The following is a 7074-nucleotide window of genomic DNA, read 5'->3' on the forward strand; positions in this document are numbered from 1 at the left end:
TATAAAACCCACAATGCACAAAGCACTAACCAAAGAGGCTCACAGGTGAGGTAGGTCACCACCCTTGGATTGGTAGGTCCGGCCTTAATGCAGTCATTTGTTGGAATTTGTGGGATGTACTTCATTAGAAATATGTGGCTTGGCCAAGCCTAGATTTTAAATGTTGTTGTCCAGATTAAATCTATAGCCCGTTGCGATTGTGTAGAGATACAACTAGTGATTTGAGCGCATAGTATTTATGAATAGACCTTGCAAAAATAAATCCAAATATTCCACTAATTACATAGCTGAGCTAGGAAGTGACTGTCTAGTTTGGCTAAAAAAATTTCTCTGTTGTGCAACTGATTGAAAACAAAATAAATTTTCTCTACTGTGCAACTACTCGAAAATAAAATTTTAAAAATACCCAAAAATTGTAGAGAGAAAATAAATGACTGATCTGAAAATACAAATAATAAGATAGAATTAATTGACCATACCTGAACTACAAATTAGGGCCTCTAGGTTTTGATTTGCAAAAAAAATTTACTTCACGATCAACTTTCACCTAGCATAGGAAAATTTATAGTTGATCTTCACCGAATCAATGCTCTAGATTCAACGGTGAGGTCAAATCTAGCTCTAGATGCTCCCAATTTTTGTAGATTCCCCAGATTTGTGTTGAGGTGCTAAAGCATGAATGGTCTTGATTGGCTATGTGTAGAGAATATCCCTCAGCTTTTATACCATGTAAGAATTTGGCTTAGGCCAAAATTCACCCAAGACCAAGGAACTCAAACACAAGCACACAGTAGATCAAAATAGAGAGAGTATGATCAGAATGATGATATTCATTCAATATGCTAGCTTTAGAGTACACTAGGAGTGCCTATATATAAAGGCCTCAGGAGAGCTTCTAGAATGTGTAGAAGTTAGCAACATGATAAGTCATACAACCAGGCACATGTCCACTAGACATGGGTTATCCTCCATTAAGTACAAAATTAAGTGCAATGATATGAGGATAAGCCTACAATGGTGTAGCATGCAAATCAGTGGTGTAGACAAGATGTGCTAAATGAGGGGTATGAATAACTATGTTGTCAACATGACAACTCTGTGAATGAAGCAAACTCTTGTGTTGTGGACACCATGTGTATAATTAGAGTTTCGTAACTCATAAGAGTACAAAAACTCCTAAGTGTCTCACCTAAATAAATAATTAAATAATGCATTTACCTAAGTAAACTTAAGTAAGTGTAATAAGTAAATACTTATTTACACCAATAGCCACCATAACCATCTTGAGAGGGTGATGATTGGGCTTGGCCCTTCCCAGAATACTGGGTAGACTGAACATCGTATCCTAAATTCTTAGTAATTTGGCTTTGAGAACCAAATTTAGCACTATACCCCCAAGCCACATTTCTCTCAATGATCCTTGCCTTCTCAACAGCAAGAGCAAGTGTCCTCGGTTGATGAGAATGGACATCACCAGTGATGGAGTCTCTGAGGCCCCTAACAAAATGTTGGGTGATAAGTGCATCATCATGCCTATAGCTCAAAAATTGTTTCAAACCAAGTAACTTCTTCTCATACTGATCAACTATCATAATGCCCTATTTAAGCTCATGGAATTCATCAATGTGAGCTTCTTGATACTGTGGTGATAGAAACTTCTCTCTGAACCTTTCCTCAAAGATCTCCCAAGTAAGATCCGTGACATTGATACTGAGCCTTATGCTCTCTCCATCCCACCAAATGGAACCACGTTCCCTCAGCTATGTGATCGCTCATTGGGCCTTCAAATTGCTCCCACAAGGTAGTAGGGAGAAACAACAACCCCTATCAAGTAACCAAGTCTTAGCCTTGAGTCCTATTCCTTGGCCATCAAACTCTAGTGGTTTGGACCTTTGAAGTTCCCACATCATCTAAATCAGAGTGATATCAACATCATCCCGGACATGGCCGCTCCATCAGTGCCTTCTTTCATCAAGTGGCGTCTGAGAAAATTCATGTTTATGCTCATGTTCCTCCTCTCTATGCTTTGAATGGTGGGACTCTCCATGATGAGATCCATCTTCCCACTCCTAATCATGTTGGCACTCCTCAACATGAGGGCCCATTTAAGTGAGAATTTCTTGAAGCACTGACATTAATGCCCCCAATAGATTCTAATTAGCATTGTTATCTTGTTCTCTCTCTCCTTCCTAACATTCCTCTTCATGGTGTACATTACCATAATTACCACTATAGGTACCACCATGGTCACAAGGTCTACGTGCACGAGGCATCCTTATGGGAACAACAAGATATTGTCAAAACAAATGGATCACAAGCATAAGAGTTAAAACCATGAATGAACAAGATATCAAATAATAAAACATAGTATAAAAATACACAACAAAAAAAAAACCATAGTGGAAGCATAACATAGAGATCCCAATGTTGCAACATGGGCTCTGATACCAGATGTAATGCCCTACCTGCAGATCCTTGGAAACAAGGATGAAATGCAAGCAAGATATTTTTTTTTAAAAAAAAACAAGTGTAAGTGCACATGATAACAACATACATAGATCATAAAGATCACAATAGAAGACTGACTATCAACAAAACACCAACGGATCTCCAAACACTACTACCAACCAAAACATAAATAAGAAACCATACGAGATCAACCAAGTTGACAGATAAATGCTGCTAAAAATTGGCTAAGTCTAAAATCCTGAAGCTCTAAAATTTGGTTAAGTCTAGATTTCTGAAGCCCTGAAATTTTCTAAAATCTTTGTCTTAGCTTGTAGAGGTCTGGAACCTATCTCAAATGAATCATCACATATATTTAAATATATCTTAAGTATAAGGAATTAAATATATGTCATATGTTAACTTATACCTAAACGATATATTTTAAACCCCAGATGACCGATTACTGAAAAACACACAACTAGAATCAAAATGTGACACTATAGGGTTGAAGAACACCAAAGAGGGTATCCAAATCAACTCTCAAAAAGTTTGGATCAAACCAAAAAGTGCTCACTAGTCGCCCATACAAGTTTTGACAAAACTTAGGCGATACTTTAATACAACACTAAAAAGTATCGCACAACATTCTTAAAGAAGGAGGGCGACACATTTAGGGACTAGGCGATACTTCTCTCAAAGGCATTGATACTTTAAGAATATCGTACAACATTTTTACAAGGAGGTTTGATACTGGAAAGTATCACACAATATTTCTCCAAGAGGCATGCGATAGAATCAGGGGACAAACGATACAATTCCTAAAGGCTTGCGATACAATTTTGTGTCACACCATGCTAATAAATGGTCACCCAGGAAACTTAAGAAAAAATCTTAAGGAGAAAAAATAGACTAAAATGGACTTCAGAACCTCCACAACGAGGAGTACCAGATCCACATTTCAAGGCAAGAACACTCAAACCAAATAAGGAAATATGGAAAGAACATCGCAGTAACATCACAGTGAACTAAAGCAACATCACAATAACTGAAATAACATCACAATGTACACAACAACCAAACTAAGTACATGGTTCTTGTCAACTATCAATGGCATCATAAGGCCATTGTGAGCCCTAGGTATCCCCCCACACATAACATCCCAAGCTACTAATCAGATCGTCGGTACTATCGTAATAGAGATGTCACCACTAATACATGCTAAATCAAAAGCATAAGAAAATCTAACATGCTAGTAGTAAAGAAAAAGATAATCCTACAAAGTAGATAACATCACTTACCACATGCTAAGCATCATAATAAGGAATTTGTTAAAACTAACATTCTCAAAACATGATAAGCAATATCCCAATGAAAGCATAACTCACAAGGAAGTATACTTCGTAAGTCAAAGTACCAAGTGAACACATCTAGCAACAGTCACACTAGGATACAAGACCATCTTTGTACATCAATCCCTAGCACTGGTGAAGGTAGCTACACCTCCCAACCAAGTGGAACCCATAGGCCCACACCCACTGTGTTGATGGAGATAATGATCAAAACACAAACACATGCAAAGTAAACATCCATGGCTAAGACACACACCAAGCAGTATGATGACTAAATCCAAGACAAGACAATGTGTAACTACAGGTCCTAGTCAAACATCTCAAAGGATACTAAGTAGGGGCTAACATCATGGAGAGTCACTTAGCATCGAAAAGCCCAAGCTCAAATCATGCAGATTCAACATCCCTCAACGGAATGGCTTGGCACAAGCATTTTATTATCTTTAGTTTTATTACCACCCAATATTTTCTTTAGTTATCACTTAATTGAAAAATTCTTCAGTCAAATGGGAAATGGACACTAGAATGCATGACAAAAGCCCCCTCCATATGCTACCCTACCCTACCCATGCTCATCCTATGATGAGTGCCCATACGTATGCAAATTCCCAACCCAACCCCAATGATCATAACTTTTGAAAGTACCACAAAAGATTGGGCCCCACAGGTCACTTGATAAATGTATGCACACGTACTTATGTGTGGTGCACCAACATCACAAAGATCAAACACAAGGTCTGGATGAGAACACAATGTAGAAATATCACTCAATTGAAACAACCTCGAGAGCATGGATGCGACATGCATCCCAACGCAACATAAAAATGCAATAAAGGTATGAATGACATCCAAACAAATCATTCAAGTCCGCGACCAAACTCATGCCAAGAAAACCTAAGAAAATAAGGTGGCATGTAAAACCAAGTAAAAACCCCAATTTTGGAAAAATTCAAAAATTAAAACCCATTTGACCTTTAGGTGCAAAAAACTCAAAATCCAAAAATAAATAAAATTGGACATCGTATGCAAAAATGGCCAGCATAATAGCTCCAAAACCCAAACCCTCATCCCAAAAATAGAGGAAATGTTCATACCTGACCAACCAAGTAGAACCAACAAACATAAATGGTGGGGAACACTAGTTCTTAGCCTCCTATCAAACAACTATTAAAAATAGGTGCTAAAATGGAGCAAAGACCATAAAACCTAACAACAAAAGGGGCAGATTCTGAAAATGGCCTAATAAAATAACGAGCCCATTGAAACTGCTGAAAGTGGCGGCAAAACAAGGTCTCCTCAAGCTGGATCCAATGAGACTGATCTTGTGAAAAACTCATGCTCACAGCTCCCAGAATGAACAAAAAACCAATCCTTTAGAAGAGAATCTCCAAATTAGCTCTCTAAATTCTATTTCTCAAAAGTGAGAAGTGAATAATAAATTCACTTTTCCAATACTTATTCACTTTTCAAGTGAATAGTCGATTATGGAAAAAAGCGAGATGGAGTAGTTAAACTCTGAATTGACCCAAACTAAAATAGGCTATTATCCATAATGGAAATTCACCTAAGGCAAAGCTACCAAAAATTAAATTCAAAAAGATTTAAAACCCAAAAACATAGAAAATCACTTAACACTTTGATGATAGAGCAAACCTCTAAATGCACAAACACACTCACTGGTCTAATCACATAATGCAGATGAGTTCGGATTTACTAATCACCAAAAGGTCTAGATTTAAACAACTTAAAATAAGGATACATCAATCACATAGGGATGACATTGGTAAAATATGAATGGCTGAATCACTAACTCCATGTGCCACTACCAAGGATATAATTCCTGTACACTAAAACACACGATCAAGTGTAAATATATATAATATAATAGCCAAAGCAATTAATGCATTAAATAACTAATAATTCCATTTACACCACTCATGTTCATAAAAAGTGTAAAGAACAAGAATGAAGTAAATAACCATAACATAAGAATCCATCTCACAATGTAATCCAAAAATATGTCTAATAAACTAAATAACCAGATAATTAGATATCATCATAGGTCTACTTTCATCTCAAAATAACATCAACATGCAAATATGCTAAATGGAATAGCCTAGCAATATAGCATCTATGGTACTGAAGCAAAGTATAACATTCGAGCCTCAGGTCATCTTAAGATACAAATAACAATAACAATAACAAGTATCTCTCGAATCAAAATAGGCAAGGTATAGAGTGGAAACATGAAAGGCACTTCACTTTTTAAATTTGTTTGATAAAAATATGAATTGAGGCATGTGTAGAGGGTCATATACCCCTGATAGAAATATGTTTTTCCATCTATTTGAAAAGTTGTCCAAATATGATGTACTTTACATCAAAATAGGAGAGTCTTTTGGGTGCTACAAGCTTAATGGTGAGGTCCATTTTTTCTTAAAGCGCACTATAAACAACCCAGATTTGATCCACATAAACCCTTGTTTCTTAGTTTCCTTCAAAACTGAACATGTTACAAAAGATCCAACTCTAATACCATGAAGGATTTGAGCAATACAAATTCACATAACCCGTAGAACACCTGCATGCAAGAACATATTATAGAGAAGAAAAGACAAGATAAGGCAAGGGTTTGGCTCTATAAAAATGCAAGAATATATTTATCAGGCAAAAAGAATGAGTAAATAATACAAGAGATCAATCCTTATAGAAGGAGATCGAAAACCTAAAAGGGAAACCCTAAGAGGTAAATGACATTTAATAATTAATATTTAATTATTAAATGGTAATGCATGTTTATAAGCTAAATCTTAACAAGGGAGTAAAGATAATTTAATTAATATATTTAAATTAATTATTTACTCTAGTTGTCCTCATCCACTAGTAAAACCTAATTTATGCACAAAAGTATTTAAAATTCTTTCACCTATCTTTTATATACAATTATCTATTATTTTAAATTTTTATCCTACTAAAACTGATGGAATAAAAATTTGAAAATGTAGCTTCCTACACAATTTATTTAATATTTAAACATTACAAATTTGGACATGTGCAGGATCATGATAGGCCAAAAAGTGGCAATAAAAAAAAACCATTTTTCAGCTAAACTTAATGAAATGAAAAGGATTTCTTATGGACACTCTCACATTTTGATCAATATAATTGCTATCAAATAATGAGTTTAGTAAGTAATTATTAATTATTTTTTACTGGAGTTACCTATTAAGTGTTGATTAACATGCTGATTGAAATAAAGTTATAACTTTTGAATGCT

This window comes from Cupressus sempervirens, chromosome 9, assembly GCF_028749045.1.
Source record: "Cupressus sempervirens isolate cs-2001-9-10 chromosome 9, ASM2874904v1, whole genome shotgun sequence".
In the NCBI taxonomy this organism is placed as follows: domain Eukaryota; kingdom Viridiplantae; phylum Streptophyta; class Pinopsida; order Cupressales; family Cupressaceae; genus Cupressus; species Cupressus sempervirens.